Source organism: Rhea pennata, chromosome 2 (genome assembly GCF_028389875.1).
Source record: "Rhea pennata isolate bPtePen1 chromosome 2, bPtePen1.pri, whole genome shotgun sequence".
Classification (NCBI taxonomy): Eukaryota; Metazoa; Chordata; class Aves; order Rheiformes; family Rheidae; genus Rhea; species Rhea pennata.
In genome coordinates, this window is record NC_084664.1 from 8,702,090 (window position 1) to 8,722,047 (window position 19,958).

A 19,958-nucleotide genomic window follows, 5' to 3' on the forward strand; every position below is an offset into this window, starting at 1 on the left:
ATCCCTTCATGAACCTGTGTTGATAGTCTAAAAAGTTCCTCTTCCTGCTATAAATTAGTTATATGTGAAGTTTTCATATTCTGCCTCTGGGAGGGGAAAAAAATAGACACATATCGTGATATTCCGTTGCTCGACCTGCAGTAAGGAGCCCCAAAGGGTCAAATCTAGTATTTGTTCATAAGGCAGTTGCTTCCTAGTATGAAAATGCACATTTAGCACAGTACGGCACTGACTTAGGTGAGGCCCTCAGAAGTCCCAACCTAGCAGTCGATGCCAAAGCCTTCTTCCTGCTGCTGCATGTTCTGAGGGAGAGAGAAGAGGCCAGAGTGAAATATGTGTAGTTCAAAAGTCCATTTCATTTTCAAAGAGTAATGAGTAAAAAGCCATTGAGAGTGGTGGATAAACCAGATATTTCAGTGTTATTGAATGTTATAAATTTTCACTAAGCTTTTAAAATTTAGAACTAACTTTGAGGGAAAGGAAGTGAAGTCAGTGTAAATTTATCTGGTGGCAGTTTCTTTCCAAATGAAGGTTTTTCAGGAAAGGGGCGTAGAAATAGGGAGATATACTCAAAGATATTTAAGAATTAATGTTGGGAAAAGGTTCCTTGTGGATGAAGAATTAGTCTATTCTGTCTGACATCCCGGGAACCACACTCTTCCTCTGCTAAAGAAAAAGGCGACCTAGACCTAATTATTGTCTGGGAGAAGATGTGGGGCTTGAAGTTACAAATGAATATTTCATCCTCCGCAAGCCGAGCCCCCTGTGAATCTTAACTACTCTTGATGCCTGTGCATTAGAAGTCCCTGAGCCACTTCCTCTGATTGGCCCCCTCGTTTTTCACAGGCCAAATTTTTGAGTCCAGGAGTCCAGCTAGTCTTTCACTTGGCCCCCACATGTTTTGGCTTTGAGATTTATTTCATTCTTCAATCACAAGTATGTACTTGTGTCCAGTGTTGGGTTTTGAGGGCCTGGTTGCTATGTTCTCCAGAATGGTGGTGAAAGACCTGCTGAATCACCATGCAATGCAAGGGACCTGCGGCTGGGGAGGCCTGAGGAGCTGCCTTGTGTGTTGGGTACTGCTGGGAGAGCTTCCATTTCCACATCATAGTGAAATTCTTTTAACCAGTGAGCCGGGCTGAAAAATTAAAGAAAAGATGTTTTATGGGATGTGGATTTTGTTAAACTGCTGTATTTAATTACAGATGGATGTGTACGACTGTAGTGCCTATAAGGTCTAGGTTACAGACCAGGATTCCCATAGTGCTTAGTGCAGAGCAAAAATATGGTCACTGCCCCAGAGGACTCATAATTTAAGATATGCAATCCAAATGGTAGCAAAAATTGGTCTCCAAAATGACTCAAGTGTCTGGAAGAGAATTCACAGTGAGATGGAAAATCATCACTGTCAAAGCAGATGAGAGCTGAGCAAATTCAACTCTGGTAAATTATTTTTAAAAAACAAATCTCGTTTAAAAATGGTTAATTAAATACTGTGTATGGCGGGACATAATATGCTGAAAAGACTTTTTTTCTTTAAAAAGTTATTTTTCAAAGTTAAAATTTATCAAAAATTGTTTTTTGTTATCCAGCATTTTATCCATCTATCCATCTAGATCTGCTTTCATAAATGGAAAACGTTAAGATTGCTGTTCTCCTCTCCTGACAAGTTTAAATATTGATGCAAAATATATATGTATTTGTATTTTCTAAAGAGAGCCTATTACAAACATTTCATAATAAAACAATTTCAGTATTTGAAAACCAGGTTCTCATTTTTCAGCCCACTGATTGATTAGATTAACTTAAATCCAATGTACATTCAATGCAAAGAAATACGTAATTTATCTAAGACAGCATTATATTGTCTCATTTTCAGTAATTTCAAGTGAGAGCTGAGTATTTTTTGGTATAATGTGTTTTACAAGGTTGGGCCTCCTGCTGGGGAGCAGAGTGCTGTATCACTGAATGTGGATGTCAAAGCAAAGTGTTTTTTTTTTTTTTTTCCCTTTCCTTTCTGGTAAGGTATAATGCAGCCTTAAGGGCCTAGCCTCCACTGGGAAATCTAAAAGTGTCCTACTCGTTCATCTACAAATGATGAACTATCAGCTGGCTGTAGTGTTTTAATCCGTAATCTTGAGTAACCCTGCAGGGAGCAGGTCTAATCGGCACAGCGGTAATGGTCCAGAGGTGATGGAATTTCCCAGGTGCAGACAAAACTAAAGGTTAAGTGTTGTTCTCTCATTGTTTTTTTAGGACTATCGGAGCTTTTTTAGAGCTTTTTTTTTTTTTTTTTTTTTTTTTTTTTTTTTTTTGTCTTTCTCTCTTTCTTTGTGCTTATGGCCTTTCTTTATAATTTAGTCATTAGCTGTATTTGAGCTGGTCCTCTGAAGATCACTGCAGCCTTATCCAGCCAAAAGAGCAGGGAGGAGGACCTGGTTGTTCTAGCATAATAAATTTCAGCAAACCATCACTATCTTTGAAGATGGTTCTTATCAGCTGGGAAATGTCAGTATTATTGTTTCATAATTCACTGAGATTTCAAATTTATGTGGGGTTGGCTTGTGAAGGAGGCTGATGCAAAGGAAACATTAGGCATACCTGCATATGAAGAATCTTAAAACAAAAACATCTAGAACAAAACAATCGGTTCTAAGGCCCCTGAAGGACTAATTTCTCAGGTCTGGTCCTGACATACCACAGCTGTTTTGGCAGTGTGAGAATTGGCAATGAAGGAGAAAATACAAAGCTTGTTTACACAGAGAAGTTACTGCAAAGTTGATACAGGGTAAATATAAAAGTTACTTGCTATACTGCACTGATGCTCTGTGTGGCAAATCCTATTCTATAATCAGAATGCATTTGTGTGTTTTAAAATTCATCTGTTTTAGGAATTAGTGCCATGGTCCTCTTGACCTAATAAGGGGAGGCTTTTCGGATGCGGTAAGAGAGGCTGGGATGTATCTTGGTGAACAAGTGCTGGCAAATTCATAAAGATGAAGTACAGAGAGCATGTTGAAAGCAGGACAGCCCACTTCTTTAAGCCAGAATTAGTTAGCTAAACTGAGGGGAACTAAAAGACAATAAAAGAAAGAATAAATGTGCGTAAGACTCGGGAGTTTTTTATTGCTTTCCTTCTTTGCGCTACGTGCTTTGTTCCTTTTGAGAGTCTGATTAAATAATGCCTTGTGCTGAAGATGCTGTCCTAGAGTCATTTTAATCAACTCGTTCATATATCCCTGGAGTGAAAGAGCTTAGAGATGTCAAATGCAGTTATTCTTGTTGTGTCAAGAGAGATGGAAGATGGAGGAGTGTAGAAAGCCAATGTGTGGTCTGAAAGGAGTTGAAGCAGGTGGTTCTGCTCAGTGTGGTGCAGAAATCCCAGCCTGTCATCTCAAATATAAATTAGGGAAAGATTCATGGGGTTCTCTGGCACAGGTCTTCTGGGGCCAAGGCTCTGGCGTTGTCTTATAAAAGCCTCTCCTAAGCAGGGTGAGTGGAAACTCGTTTCCATATTTTTATTGACCTAGACTCCTCAAACCTGGTACCCTTGTTCATTTAAAGCTGCAGAGTTTAGGGGAGAAATGTAAACCTGGATTTTCTTAGTGCATCAAAAGTGACTAAAAGGTCATCAGATTTCCCTTTGTTATTTCAGCAATTCAGATGTCTTTCTGAACTTCATTTCGTTTTAATATGAGTTATTCATTTTTTACAGTATGCTGATTATATGTTAGAAACAACTCTGAATTGTGCTGTGGGCAAAAGGTCACCAGGCTAAAAATTTATAAAAATCATTTAAATCCCTTCTTGTGTGGAATTCAGTCTAGATTTCAAGAACTGGACTTAATTTAACTGGATGATACAATTAATTTTAGCCCATTTAGTAATACAGAAAAGATGATTTCTTAACAGCATTTAACTGCTATATTTCTTGTTCATAGAGATAAAACTGCTCTTTAATGGAGAACAAATGATTTCATCCCCGTTATTCAAGCAGGAAAACCAAGATAACGAAGAAAGGACTTGAGCAAGACGCATATCAGCAAATCATAGGCAAAACAGTACCTTAATCCGGGTCTTTAATCCAAAGTTATGCTTTTTGGACTTCATTTTGCAAACACTGGTATGTGTTCAATTTGAAGTGCATGAGCAATTTGAAATGAATTCAGTAGGATTATGCAAGCTTGAAGCTAAGCACATGTGCAAATCTTTTAGCCTGTGCAAAGTTCCCACAGTCATTCATCCAAGCAGGTACAATTCACCTGGAGAGCCATCTGCCAAAGAATGTGACGTGAAGGGGATGTAAAGGGTAGAAACAAAGACATTTCTAGGAGGATCTTCTCCAGTTGTATTTATTTTGTCGTCTTCAACAGGTGAATAGCAAACATCTTCTTATTAAGTGCTATGAAAGTACCTATCTCCATATCTCCACATCTGACCCTGAATTTTCCCCATGCCGTTAATTGCTTGCAGCCCCAATGAGGAAGGATGGTGGTACCCTGCTACACTATACTACAGACACTTACAAAGAGATTAATTTTACCTAGGTTTAGACATCCACCATGTAAATGTCTCCATTTGAGTTAGTTATTATGAACTCTCTACAGTCAGTGAAGAGAAGTGGCATTTTTAGGGCACAATTCTTCTGACCTATTTTAGACAACTATGTTAGGAGGAGATGAATCCTACCTCAAAGATGCTGTTGACTGTCAAGGGAGCTGAGGATGGCCAGCTCAGAAGTCTACAGTATCTACATTTGATCAGATTATTTCTATCCTTAGCAAGTGTTTCATTCTCTGGATGATTTGTTGCAGTGTCTTGATTTTCCTTTATGGATAGTGCCATGGTCCATTGAAATCTTGTGTGGAGGAAGCCTGAAGATAATGTGGTAAATAAATGCTTACTAAATATCTCTAAGTTAGGGAGTGGTTCCTTTATCTCTGTTTGGGACTTTCCACTTTTTAAGGTCCAGAGGTGAAACTGTGGTTTGTTATAAGGTGTATGCCAAACTGATCAGCCTGAACCTCAGGATGTCTCTTCACCTAAATGTTAAACAGTAGCTGGTTTACTGATCATCATTTTCATATGTAGTCATCAATTACAATTTTAATACTCTTTTAAGAGATTCCTGCTCCTTGCAGAAGAATCTGACAGCCTTTGTTTCATAAAATGACTCAAGTATTTGATTTAGTATTCACAAAATCACAGAATGGTTAAGGTTGGAAGGGCCATCTGGAGATCATCTAGTCCAACTCCCCTGCTCAAGCAGAGTCACCTAGAGCATGTTGCACAGGATCGCATCCAGGTGGGTTTTGAGTATCTCCAGAAAAGGAGACTCCACAATGATTCTCTGGGCAACTTGTTCCAGTGCTCTGTCACTCTCACAGTAAAGAAGGTATTTGTAGACACTGATAAGATCCCCTTTCAGTCTTCTCCAGGCTAAACAGGCCCAGCTCTCACAGCTGTTCCTCATAGGGCAGATACGCCAGTCCTCTGATCATCTTCATAGCCCTACACTGGACTCTCTCCAGTAGTTCCATGTCTCTCTTGTGCTGGGCAGACGCAGCAGAGGGGATGGCAGGAGGGATGCAGGTGAGAGTGACTGACTCCTGAAGTATCAGCCACATTTTCCATTAATGGCAGATCTGAGTGTTTTTTTGCCCTGAAACTTCTTCCCTCCTCTATCCCGCCCGGGACGTTCCCAGCCCCTGCGCAGCAGTTTGAATGGCTGCGTGCACAGCACACAGTTTTGTTGTCAGTGCCCATCTAAAACTGTGCTGTCTCCCATGCCCTGTCCCCTTGCTCCCGCAGCTGCATGGTGCAGCCTCCGTTGCTTTTGTACAGGCCGATCGACTCATTGACCCGGTGGCAACTGAGTCTGATTTTCTTTTGCTGGGTCTGACTGGATGAGTGAGCTGATCTGAAGCACTGAGCCAGAGCGTGAGATCTAGGCTGGCAAGGAGCACATAGCAAAGACCTGTGGAGAGGTGCCTTCCTTTCAGTGTCCCTATGGTATTAGATTAGCTTAACTGTGGCTTAACGGAGGGAAGGGAAGACCTTCCGGGAGGGAAATTAGGGGAGTTAAAAGACAATAATTTGTTTATTTTTTTAACTCTACATTTACTGTTTAATGAGCTTGCTAGTTGTGCTTGCAAGGCAAAATTAGCAGTGGTCATATAAACAGCGTGAGCTGGCTCAGTTCATGCTAGCTGGCGCTGGGTGTGTGGTAAAGAAGAGTGCCGTGTGGCAGCAGTCTGGAAAGCTGTATGTGTGATGTCTGTTGGATCTGGGAGTGGTGTGTCTCCGTTTGCTGAATGCAGTTGAACGTGGGTATTGTGCGCTTGTATCTAAATAAAAATAAATTAAAAAATTGCTGACCCATTTGCACAGCACTGAAAGGCTCTATGTGGATCCCCCAAAGCAAAGTTGCTGCTGGCTGAGCAATCTCTGAATTACTCTTCCTGTTCATCCTCTTTGATGGAGGGAGATATTTTCTTTCACTGTCAGTAAAACGTTCCCATGACACCTCAGTTTCCTGAGTCTTTCTTAAGTAAAGGATGTTCAACAGAAGAGGAAAAAAGGGAGGAGCTGCCAAATTTGTGAGCAATGTGGCTAACTTGGAACTCACTGGGGGACTGCTGACACACATCAGTGCTACAAGGACTTTCATTTTCTGCAAATTAAGAGCAATAAAAATATAACAGATTAATTATACTTCTATTGCTACATAGGTCTTCATCTTAGGATAAATATTGTTTCAGAATAGAAGTGATTTTATTTCAGATTAAACGTCTATGCGCTGGAACAGTATTAGCTTAGCTGTAGCCATGTATTTTTTCTACTTTGTAGCCACTCCAGTTAGTTTCCCCCTGTAGATGAATCCTGGAATGGGTTGGCTTTGAAGACCAAATGCAATTATAAGCGCAAAGTGACACAGTGTGAAAATTGATCTGAATGTCACAGCTTGTAACATAGAGGACAGAGGTACCTGTTAGTACCTCTAATGTCCAACTTCTCAGCCTCAGGCATGATGAAGTAATCACTTTGAAAATTATCCAGAGTAGAGGGCCATCTCAAACAATTTGCTGGAAATCAGTTCCTGGGTAGGTGTTCCTGCTATGCAAATACCTCATTTAAGCTTCATGCTGAGTAAGTTCTTTCTTTCTATATACAAGGAGGTATTCAAACCAGGTTGTTCATTTTTTCCAAGTGGATTTAACAGATATTTTATATTGGGAGGAAAAAAAAAGGTATTATCAATCACTTTTATTAGCAAATAATAAAGTTGCTTTTATTACCAAGTAGGCAAGGACAGAGCTCTAGTATCTTAGACACTCTATAAACACAGAGAACATGCAGCTCTTGCCCCAAAAGCTTGTGGTGTGTGTGAGAGAGGTTTTGGGGGAGTAGGTCAGGAGTTCACGTTTTAGGTTTCATACAAGCAGTACAACTGTTTTTCCTATATGCAGAGCAGGACAGTGCACTTTCATAACAGCTTCTGGGACATTTTACAGGGGTGCTACTTCTTCAGATGGGAATCAGCTAAAAGGAAAGCAGTGGGGAAGGTGTGAGGTGAAGTCCAGGGGGAGGAGACCTGAGAGACAGAGTTGGAGCACCAAGTGTTTCAGTGCGGAGTAGAGGAAGTCCAGATAGCACCATAAGTCTTTCTGTGAATAGTCAAAGCTTCATAATATATTTACTTCCAAAGTTATTTCTGTTTTCTGGGATGTCTGGCAGGTTCCCTGCAGCTTTTTCCTGGTGCTGTGTGTTGGAGAGCAGGCACCGTGAGCACTGCACGGTGGATAATGCATTCTCTACTACGTTTCTGGATCAGAGCTGTCCTCACTGGAGATCCCTTTACTATCCCTCTCTTCCCCATCCTCCTTCCCATCTGATAACAATAAGCAAGTCTTCTCATACCATTGCTATTTTCCTACTAGTATAGCAGTGATTTGCTGCTTCTTCACCACAACAATACTCCAATTTTTACTGTTTTTTGCAGTGGGTTTTAGGGAAGCCAAGCATATTGATAATGCTGCTAGTGCTGGCACTGTGTAATATCGTGGATAGCATCCTCCTTATAGGAATAGAGGACAAAAGGAGGAAATTGAAAAATAGATCTGTAGGTATTAAGTGAAATCAAGGGAATCACTCAGGTGTTTCAATAAAAAATGTCAGCATTTTTCTTTTTTAATTCAGACTGACACGCAACACCTTCTGCAGTCCTGCTGACAACACAGGTGCCACAAGATATGCAGCAATATCCTAGAGCTGATCCTAGGATAAGGTTGCAAAGCAAGAAATGTTGAGCCTGAATTGCACTTCTGGCTCGCAGTGACCTGGAGGGTAATTTCTGGCCTGCCACCTTAGCTTTGTTCTAGGGCAGGGTGTGAATCCCAGCAGCCAAACACTGCCCTGGACCCCCGCATGGATCGTAGCACTTTCTGCCGTGAGCTCCGACTCATACGCTCATATACTGCAAGGGGTCTTAAGCTTGACATAGTAGTCACCTGCCTGAAATGGTTGGTCCACATCAATTTAAAATTTCACTTTGGGAATGAAACAAGACATCATTGTTAACCTCTATATCCCTGTTCCCTCAGAAAGGCAGAGGAATAAATAGATGTTACTAGACAGATCTGTAGTAGTGTATTTATTGCCTCAAGACTACACATCAATGCAGATAATAAAATGTGTATCGATATTGGCCTGCATACAACCGTGCATAAGGAAGCAATAAGGAAGGGGCAGTTTCTCATTCTTTTCCTGTACAATGTCAATGAAATCATGAGCTTGGTGAAACCTTGTATAGCCATGGTAAAAATTGTAAATGATATCAATTAAAGCTGTGTTTAATTGAGCAGGGATTCTCTACAGCTTAAATGTGAAGTTGTTTTATGTTAATGATTACCAGCACAACACATCAATCTAGTTGTTCGGGGACACTGGTTTGAAATGATGGATCCCTTAGCAAAAGGGAAAACTACAAATACCACTTTAAACCTTTGAAGTATAAGGCAAACATTAACTGATGGGAGCTTTCATTCTCCCTGTCTACTGCAACCCAAGGAGCAAGTTGATAATGTTTCTATAAAGCGTCACCTTACTATTTAAAGCAGCTTCTGACAGATATCTAACAGAAGCCATTTTTATTCTCTAGAGTATATGATATAGAATAGATGTTCAGCATTACCCTGTACAGATGCTTTTCTGAAGTGTGTTGGTCTGGGCTTGCATTTCAGCAATCCATATGAGAAAGAATATCTACAAAAATGCAGTGGTCACACATTTTATCTTTTAATGAAATGGATGCCTCAGGGATAAGCCACTTTTTGTTATTATGGAGGATATCTTTTAGAAAAGTATAATGAGAAAGAATAAACATTTAGTTAGTGCAGTCTTACACCATCACCTTAAAATCACTTATTAAAGTCGGTATCATTACTCGAGGCAAATTCAAGAGCATTAACATGTCAATTTATTGTTAAATTATGAAGTTTGAGTTTTGGATAAAACAAATGTAATTGCAAGGGATTGTAACTGAATATGCAAATTACTTGCATCTGTATTTTACTTTGTAAGCATGCCTAAGTAATAGTAATTTTTCAGTTTTGTTGATTTTTTTTTAATTAGTGCGGATTGGCTAAATTATGATTGTCTTGGCTTTACCACCAGAGCTATAAAATAATTGTGCCAATGAAAAAGCAATTGCAATGGAAAATTTGCGACTCTTCCTAGGCAAAGTAGGAAAAGGGGTTATCTACATATACAAAAACTAGAACTGCTGTAAAGAACTAGTGATTCATCTGCTTGCAGACATAAGCAGATGCTCAGCTATAGCCAACAGGGTAAAGGTTCCTGTAATAGAATGAAATTCTTATGAGCACACAGACACCCAGGTCTAGTGTGTCTGGGGTATAACAAAAACGTTCTCAACTTGGTTTACTCAGTAGTTCTAGAGAATGATCCTATCCTTTTGAGTTACACGTGCTGACTAGAAGCATTAGGTCAATAATTAAGAGCTGAAACTTTGCTGATGGGTAATAATCCACTTTCTGATAATACTTGACCCCTGTGAAGAATCAGCCTGAGTTCTGTTGATTAACAAAATGAGAGGCTGCAACTTGGGAGGAACGAGCTGCTTACTAGTGTAAAACAATAGACCTATTCTAAGTCTTAAAAATTAGACAGCAGGAATAAATTGGAGCTTGGGTATTTTGAGATCTCTTGGTGGAAACCCCTGTAGTGTGAAAGAGAAGTTACACTCCTTCCCTTTTAACTGTCTTTAAGGGAATGCAAAGCAGACCAGTGTGCAGAGAAAAAGCAATGAATAGTCAATAATTGGTTGTCCATGACGTGTCTTGATACTTAATTCTTAGTCTACATAAATCATCAGTGATAAAGATCTTTGGGAGTAGTAGCACATAAATAATGTGCTTGGTGAAGAGCTGACCTCCTTGCACCAAATAAGAAATCAAAATGTAGCATGTAAAAGTATACATATATATATGCTCAGGTTGTGAAGAGTATGCCCAGGATCTCCTATGGTTAAGGTCTGTGAAGCTCTCTTCTAGGCTCTGTGCTCCCACTGTTCTCACTCGGTTTGTAATGTATCTATCAAGGTATTTTGTAACTATTAGCAAAAAAGAGCCAGGAAGTTCGGAGTGGACTTAAAGCTGTGAGGTTACTTCCTTGAACTCCGTGTCTTGCTCAGCTTTTTCCAGGTAACACTGGGATGACTTCCTTGTGGAGATTAAATGCCAGAGAGGACAAGACCACAACGCCTTGATAATCTGTTGCAGAGGGAGTGTTCTTTCGTGCAGACAGGGAAGTAGATGGGTGTCTGAACGTCACATGTGTAATGATTTTTAGAAAAACAGAGATATTTGATGGAGTTCTTCCAGGCTCCATTTCTTATCTCTTATAATAAAGGAAATATCTGTGCCAAAAAGTAATTAAATATTGATTATGGAAAACATACATATATTACCCAACCTTGTAGTGTTTTGTAATTGGGATAAACCAATTTCAGAACAGAAAATTGTATTATAGAAGCAAAACAACATCAGCAAATATAAACAGGAAGGGAAATAAAAATAAAATCCCCAATAAAACAAAATATTTGTCTGTTCGTGATACGAATTTTCTGCTGACTTCAGGGAAAGAGGGCTATGAGCAAAGGTGCAGAGTTTGACAAAAGATATTACTTAACCTGTCAAGACAATTCTGATGAGCCTGTCAACACTGTGTGGATACCTAATCTCACATGTGATGCCAGGGCCATAAATTTGAGCTTATTTATTCATAGCGAGTTAATCTGCCATTTCCAAGTGTTTATTCTGAGGCCTCATTTAATGATATATGGCCTTATTACAAAACACAGGAATCTACTCAGTGAAAATATTTTTAGCACATTTTGGCAGTAAATGCCTACACTCAATCATAACCATAAAAACATCTTTTTGGTGCTGTTTTAAGTGTTTACTATTGATTAATGATGCTCCTTCAAAAGTATGAAATTCAGGTTCACTTGGGGTGAACATTCTTGATACTCACCATATCCTAATTAAATCTGTTCTCCAAAAGGCCTTGTGACTCTGTGATCCTGTGCACAGTAAGCTGCTGCTGGCACTTAATGCAACACAAAGACTGAAGAACTTTTAACAGCATGTATCATGCTATATTATGTTACGTTTTTTAGGGTGATGAAATTATTCAAGTGCAGAGCTTACTCAGCAGTGTATTTTTGGGTGAGCCAAAAGTCGTTCATAAACTTGTTTTGAATTTGACAAATCAGTTCGGACCCTAGAAAGCAAGAAGTAGGACTTAAAGGTCAAAAAGCTTTACTTCAACATTTTCAGAATTAAACATTTTGACATTTCCTCTGAAAACAATGTTTGGCATTGTAATTAAGCTACACATGCTTACTTTCTCCCAAGGACAAAAATGACGTGTGTTTAATGAAAATTAAAGTATTTTCTGTTTTTTCCTTTTGGAAGACACATCAACTTTTTCACCCAAAGCCTTTACCTCCATGCCTCTATTTCTCTAATCAAAAAATGAACCTAACAAAATATTAGGTGGCTCCACAACTCTGGTTTTGTTCTTCATGATCCCTGTGAAGTTAGTCAAAAACATTTCAGGGCCTCAGTAAAACATAGGTACTATTTTTGCAAGCCATCATCTTTAGTACATAAGAACTTCTTGTTCCTTTCAAAGGTGGCTGGGCTAAGCTAAATGTAAGATTTAATTTTACCTTGTTGGTAGAGAAGGAAATTGTAATAGCAACAGACTGTTGTCTTCAATAGGTTTATGATTGCATCTTAATGGTTTCTGAATTTTGCAAGACTCAGGCTGAACACTTATATCCGTGAAGTGACTGTTTCAGGGGGAAGAAGTAGAACTTAAGATGGTAAGCTGGCTAAACGCATCTCCTGAAATCACAAAGCTTGATTGCTGTCATTGATAGTGTGGTTCTCATTGCCTAGGTAAAATCTTTTGATCACTTTGAATGTTGAATGAAGAACAGAATCCAGACAAAAAAACAGAAGAAAATTGCTCTTATTTTCAGAAACCATGAAATTGGGGTTTTTTAGGTATAGTAATTGTTCTTCTAAAATCCTTTTTAGAATTAAGTCTCTCATTTCTCTTATTTTAGGTATACTTTTCTTTGTTCATGTTTAATATGTCCATGTAATACGTTCATGTTTCAGGAAGCATCTATAATGATTTCGTGATTTACAAACTGTTTGAGTCAGAGTATGTGCATTAAAAATACATACATTTTTTAAAATTGCATGATTTACAGTTTTGGAAGGATGGCCTTTGATTTGGACATCACTACCGTCACCAGTCTACCATTAAAAAAATAAAGACACCAAAGCAAGATGCTGCTTTAATCAGTTTAATTTTGCAGAATGCTGGCACTTCTAAAATGATATACTGTAAGGCACAAAAATAAATGGGCCTTATTGTATAGTATTCCTTCAGGCAAAGATTTTGCTGTGATCATAATTGGCTTCAGGATCCCACCTAGAAGTGCTGCTGTTCACAGTGAAGACTGTTGCCAGCAGGTCGAGGGAGGTGATCCTGCCCCTCTACTCAGCCCTGGGGAGGCCTCATCCCAAGTACTGTGTCCAGTTCTGGGCTCCCCAGTACAAGAGGGACATGGAGCTACTGGAGAGAGTCCAGCGTAGGGCTACAAGGATGATCAGAGGGCTGGAGCACCTGCCCTGTGAGGAACGGCTGCGAGAGCTGGGTCTCTTCAGCCTGGGGAAGAGAAGACTGAGGGGGGATCTTATCAGTGTGTACAAGTACCTGAAGGGAGGGTGTCAAGGGGCTGGGGACAAACTCTTTTCAGTTGTCCCGTGTGACAGGACAAGAGGCAATGGGCAGTAATTGAAGCACAGGAAGTTCTGCCTGACCGTGAGGGGGAATTTCTTCCCTGTGAGAGTGACAGAGCACTGGACCAGGTTGCCCGGAGAGGTTGTGGAGTCTCCTTCTGTGGAGATCTTCAAGGCCTGCCTGATGCAACCCTGTCTACCATGCTGTAGGTAACCCTGCTGAGCAGGGAGGTTGGACTGGATGATCTCCAGAGGTCCCTTCCAACCTTACTGATTCTGTGATTCTATGATTCTATTGTTTTGCAACAGCTAATCCCTTATTTGATTATATAGCATTCACCAGTATTTCAACCCAAGTATTTAATTTCTTCACAGAAAAAGGGAAATGTGATCTGATACCTGATAGGTTTCTTATAAACTCTTTGGTGTCTCTTAGGTAACAGTAACTAGTTAGGAGATTCTAAGTGGTCTCATAATCTTAACCTTCAAATAAGCAAAAACTACGAATTTACTACAAATTCCGACAGTGAACAGAGCAGCTTAAATCAACTTTTTATTCCCAAATCATGCTAGTAAATTCAAGTTTTGGCAAATATTATCTATATCATTCTGTTTCCCTTCTATTTTATTATTTTGAAACATAGTAAGAATGAATTGGAGCCATAATGGTGATTATTTGCCTCAGATAAGGATTGCGGGTAGTGTGTTCAGATGAGCTTTTTTCCACCTCCTCAGCGTCTTTCCTGCCGGCACCTCCATATTTGTGTTTTAGGAGGGAAGCTAAAGATTTCTGGATTTTTCTCCTTCCCCCCTTTTTGTAGTATCGATTTGTTGTCTTATTTAAATACAGAGTTCAATACTCAGGTATATAAGTGCAATGTAAATAAAACGACATACTTTGCTGAGCCAAAGGGGCTGTCTTCTTGGGAGCTGATACAATTTATGGCAGGCTAGGCACTAAGCATAAATATCGTTGGTTCTTTGTCACAACCCAATGGCAAAGCACACTGGGCTCCTGGAAGGAGAGTGGTCTTGGAGAAGAGGAAAAACAACGGAGCCAAGTGCTCCGGCTGTGCCTGTCGGGATAAAGGATTTGGGCCAGCGATGCCTTGAAGTGGCCCTGGCTGGGCCAGCTCGGGTCACCACCACAGGCCACCAGCTGGGGGAAGGGAGACATTTTCACTGAGTGGGGGAAAAGGTGGTTTTTCCTGTGGTGATTGATTGGCCTCTGCGGAGGGAGATAGGAGCCTGGCTGCCTTATCCTGGATCTGCTGAGGAGAAGACCGCCGTGCCCGGAGAGCGGGTCATCAGTGACTTCAGCTAGAGCCAGGGCCTGGTGCCAGCATCCCTCCCTCTCCCACCAGCTTCACCACAATGTTGAGGATGATTTCAGCTCATCAGAAGGTAACCACCACCAGCGCCTTCTCCTCCTTCTCCTCAGCTTCCATACTGCTCTGCCAGCAGGTAGGTGCCCTGCCCCAGCAGGCTCCCACGAGCCTCCCTCAGCTCCTGCTGGTCTGGGCCACCGAGGAGAAATCTGTCCCAGGGCTTTGGGCAGGAGAAACTTCTCTCATTGGCTCTGCGGCATCTCAGGCAGGGCTGGGGGCAGATGGAGTGATGTGAACGTGAGCCTGCTTGAATATGGCCACCAAGGGTCATAAAACCAAGGAGTAAAGGAATCGCCAGGATGCCATTTCGCTGTTCCAGCGACCCACAAAATCACAGTGGAAATTGCACCTTCTCCTTCTGCAGCACTTGCCTCCTCCTTGGGTGGCAAAGCAAGGAGGCCGCTGGTGGCGGCAGGGTCCACACCACCTGGGAAACATCCCAGGGGGTAAGGCAGAGGCGGGGGAAAACTGGGTGGATAGAAACCACCGAGGAGGGAAAGCACCCTGCGGAGGTGCCGCATGTCCTCCCCACGACCGCCACCTCCCCTGGCCCTGATGCTGTCACCAGACGCCGCCGGAGAGCATTGCCATCAATACCTACCCATGCTTTTATGTCAGTAAAGAGAGTGCTCTTATACAGTCTCCCTCGCATTTCTTGCTGGTGAGATGAGCTGAAGACTATTGAACCAGGCATTAGTCCTAAGAGTTACTTTATCACATGCTCACCTATAAGCTCAATCACTTGAATACTCTTAAAAGAAAAAAGAAAAAAAGCAAATCGTTTTTAGGATTAAGCTGCAAATAAGGGAAAACCATTCCCTGGGATAATGTCTTAATAATACTTCAGTCAGGTTAAAATGCTGTTTTTTTCCATCCCCTAAGCACTTGGCTAATAGAAGGTAATAATTGGGTTGATTATAATGCTGGTTTATTTTGTTGGTTTATTCTGATTCCTGCTGTGAGAAATATATTTCAGATAGCTTTAAACTGTTTCATTTTGTGGCCTGAAATCAGAATTAATCACATGGCTCTCTCCTTAATATAATGAAGTGTTTCAAGTTGGAAGGCTCGGCTCGCGTTGTACGCAAACCGCATGCTTCACGGAGTTAAATAACAGAGCCAGCACATTTAATCAGAAGTCATGGCAAAGGCAGAAACAAATGAAGAGCTTCAGGCGAGAGCAGAATGATGTGTCCCGGGGAGCTGCTCCTGGAGCACCTGTGGGCTCTGCTCTGGACAGAGGGTGCTGGTGTGGTGGGCACAGGTTGCATGGGATTTTCCTGATCCCCAAAAGGGAATGAGAAAGGCTGACAGCTCAGGAGCAGGAGGTGATACAATGGTAACGTACCCAGTTATTGTTTTAGGAAAGCAGTTGTGGGCGCAATAAAGCAGCATGGATATTACAGACAGTTGGCAGCAGCGGGGGTGGGTGAAAGCATGAAGAGTTGAAGATGTTCAGAAAGTGGCTCCAAGAGCTGCAGAGGTGAAAGTGTTTATATTCGCAACTTTCAGGTGATATGAAGAGATGGAAAATAATTCCATGCTAGGCAAGAAGAAGTCAGCATGGATGTGGTGTCATAAATGAAGATGCGGAAAAAACCCTTTGAGTAATGAATTAATAAATTGTCCTTAGACTTGCAGAAAATACCAACTCTTGTCTGGGAACTGCACTCACAGTTATGAAGTCCAAGGAAGAGGCTGTTTCCAGATGTACCTTGCTGACATCTTCAGATTTCTAGAAAATCAATGCATGCAAAAGAAATTGATAGAATTTCATATATTAAATGTTTGTATTAATATTTAGTAATGTACACATCTATCAAAATATGCTAATCCAGCACAATTAGATCATGTCAGCATTAAATATGTTTGGCTGATCAGTTAACTCATTAACATTTCCAGCCTGCTTCTCCGATGCTTTGTGCTTGAGGCAGTCATTAATGCCTGAGCAGAGGAATAACTCCCTATCACAGCAGAATACTTGTGATTTGGTTTCAGTTTGCATGAGTGAAAATTATTTAACATACTGGGAAAGAACCTCAGAGGATTCAGATTTCTAAAATTAAAGCAGACGTAGATTAACGGAACTTTTTTACTGTGATGCCAAAGGTTCAGCTGATAATCAATGGATGAGCAGACCGACTTTTTGCTACTCCTCCAAACTTCTCCTACTGCCGTATGTGCACTCTGCAAGTTCCTTGCAGTGACCTATATAGTTCTTGTTCTGTCTTCTGTGGCAGCATTTAGTGATTTACTGGGGCCAGTGAGTTGCCCGTTTGTAGTACGTTTTCAGGCATGGTTGTTATTAACAAACCATTTGGATGATTTGGCCGTGTGCTGCAGTGCTTAAGTGACTGATTAGTCATCTCCTGTTAGTTATTGGTGTTCTAGGGGATTTTTTATTGTTGATTGATGCTGTGTAGTGATCCTTATACTTGAGCTCTTCTGCTCTTCAATGTCAAGCCAGCAGAAGCTCTGTTCTGCCCTGATCACGCCTTTTTGTCCATTTCTCTGTGTTTACTCCATAGTTACCTTCTCCGCTGCTCTCCTGAGCCTGCAGCTACCTCATATGATGTATTTCCCCCTGCAGCTTAGCCTGTTTCCTTTGTGTGACTACTTCATAGCTGGAAGCAGCCCAGCTCATCTGTTTGCAATGGCTTTAAGTTCTTGGCTCCTTTGTTGCTATGGGATGCTTGCCTGGTTTGGACTTCTTTTAACTGCTTTCTTGGCATGGCTGTCATTTCTCTGCTAGACTGCAGTTGTCTAATCTGAGGAGACCAAGCAGAATCCTGACTGTCACCCCTAATGGTCTTTGGATCGAATAATTGCGATGTTTCAACATTTTTGAGTGGGAAGTCCATAATGTCCTCTTACATTTGCCATTGAGTCTCTTGGTTTTCTTTACTGCCAGTTTTGCCTTCCTCTGTGGGTATTGAGCGACGAGCTGGCATCATAACGTTTCTACGTTCCACTGCAATTCTGGTGGCTTCTACTTTAGCCCCCCACTAAACTCAGGATGTTGTGTGTGCCACCTGCGTCAAACTTTCCTTTTGTTTCAAGGTGACAGTCCGTGCTTGAACATCTTCATTTTTCTCACCTTTCAGAAACTGGAGCAGTAACCCTCTATGAGCAGACTCTTCCCAGTCAATGCTGTTGGAAGTGGATTCAAATCAAAAACCATCAGCATTCATAACGGATTGTCTGCTGTTGTTCATGGGCTCTGTAGTCATTTTGTGGGTGCAGCAATGCTCTTAGTTTTCCTGATTTTTTTTCCAATGACTGTCACAAGTTCTGTATGTCACTAATCTCTGGGTCTGTACGTGATGGTCTGTTTCAAGCTTTAGCGGGCCATGTACCTTGGCTTTACCTTGGAATATGTTATTTGACTGTGACATTGTACAATGCTTCATCCAGCCTCCAGTGTCTGTTCCCCCTCCTGTCTCACATTAAGATTTTCTAGTGTTGGATTGTGATTAAATCCATAACTTGTTGCATCCCAGCAGGGCCTGTGTGTCAACTACTGTGAGCTTGCTGTAGTACCTCTAGTTTTTGTGGATCGCTTATCGGCATCCTGCATTTGCCCACTGGCCTTGGAATGGCTTTATTGTCCACCAGTGCTTGGTCACAAGTATTAGGGCATGCTCTTACTGCCTCGTGGCGTCGTACAGGTAACATTGCAGCTGGCTGCTCAGTCCTGAACAGAATCAATCATTGACCTAACAGCGTAGCTGCTAACATGGTGATTGAATTGTTCACAGGTTTTTTTCTATAGTATGTACACACTGAGAGTCCTTGGACTTTCTGAAGTCACATTATGTAGCTCCTTCTATTTGGAAATCTATCTTCAATCACTGCATACAGGATGGCTGTGGCTTTAAATGGGGGAGAAAAAAAAAGGTGATTTCCACCACATTTTGCATGCCAAAGATGCACATTTTTCTGCCTTTTTTTTTTTATTCCTTTCCACCATATGCATCCTGTACCCTAGTGCCTGCATTCTTAGCCTGTGTATTTCTTCTGTTTCCTCTTTTCTTTTTACCTTGGGCTTCAGGACTTACTCTGACTGTTACTGTTCTAACCTTTTCCCTAGACACTTACCTTTGCTATTTGCAGGCATTTCTCTCAGATAAGATGCAATTCAAGGATCTCTCTCATATGTGCAGTCAAACGTACCAAACACTTCTTCGCCAATGAGGAATCACTAATGCCTGCAGAATTACATACTGATTGCAGTGATGTTTTCCCCCAAAAGGACCCCTCAGCAGTACAATAATTGAGTGATGAACAACCACTTGGTTTTCCATTTCTTGGTTCTGTCTCTGTGAAGAAAAGTATTTCTCTCCAGGCTTTTTCTCCTTGAATATCAGTACTTAGTAGACACTCCTATTAGCTGTTAAAAAAAAAAAAAAAAAAAAAAAAAGAAAGAAAAAGAAAAAGCTGAACTTGCTCTTTATTAAGAGAATTACTTGCAAAAATATTGCATGTAATATTAAAGCCACATGGAACCATATTGATTTCCTGACAACCTCCACCGAGCTCTTTCTGTACCTGACCTGTTTTAGTCTCTCCTGATTCCATGGTGCTTGGATAGTGTGGTAGACAAATGATTCAGCAACATATTAGGCAGAGGAAAACCTAATGTAATTTCTGAAGTGAAGATTAATTTATTAAGATCGTTAGTCACCATTACATATCTGTGTCTTCTATGTATTAATCTCTAGTCTTTTGATATTGACCACCCCAGAAGTTTTTACAGTGTCTTTACTATTTCCTTTTATGCATATGACTCTCAAGTGATAATTTTATAGTAATCTGGACCTGTGGTTCCTCTCAATCTGCATTAGTCTCATTTTTGCAGAGGCAGTGGGTAACTGTGAGACAAGTATGTTTGTTCTAGGGAATGAGAGCTGAATCCTCCCTGTGAAAAAAGGATTCACATGATTAAAGCTGAAGCCGTCAAGAATTTAGGAACATAAATCTACAATTACTGTCCTGGAAACCTTGGCCCAGCTCCAGCCTAAAACTCAGGATGCCTACAAGACTTGAGCATCTTACTTTTTCATCTTAATCTGCCAGACACCTGGGCAGCCTCTCTTTGTGTGATGAGATTTGTCTCTGTATTTCCAAGCTTGCACAGCCTCTTTCCTGTGGTCTCTCAGGTAGAGGAGTGGCTAACTCCCCAGCAGGGCTGCTGCGGTAGGTGCTCCCTCTGTGCGCTTATCAGCCC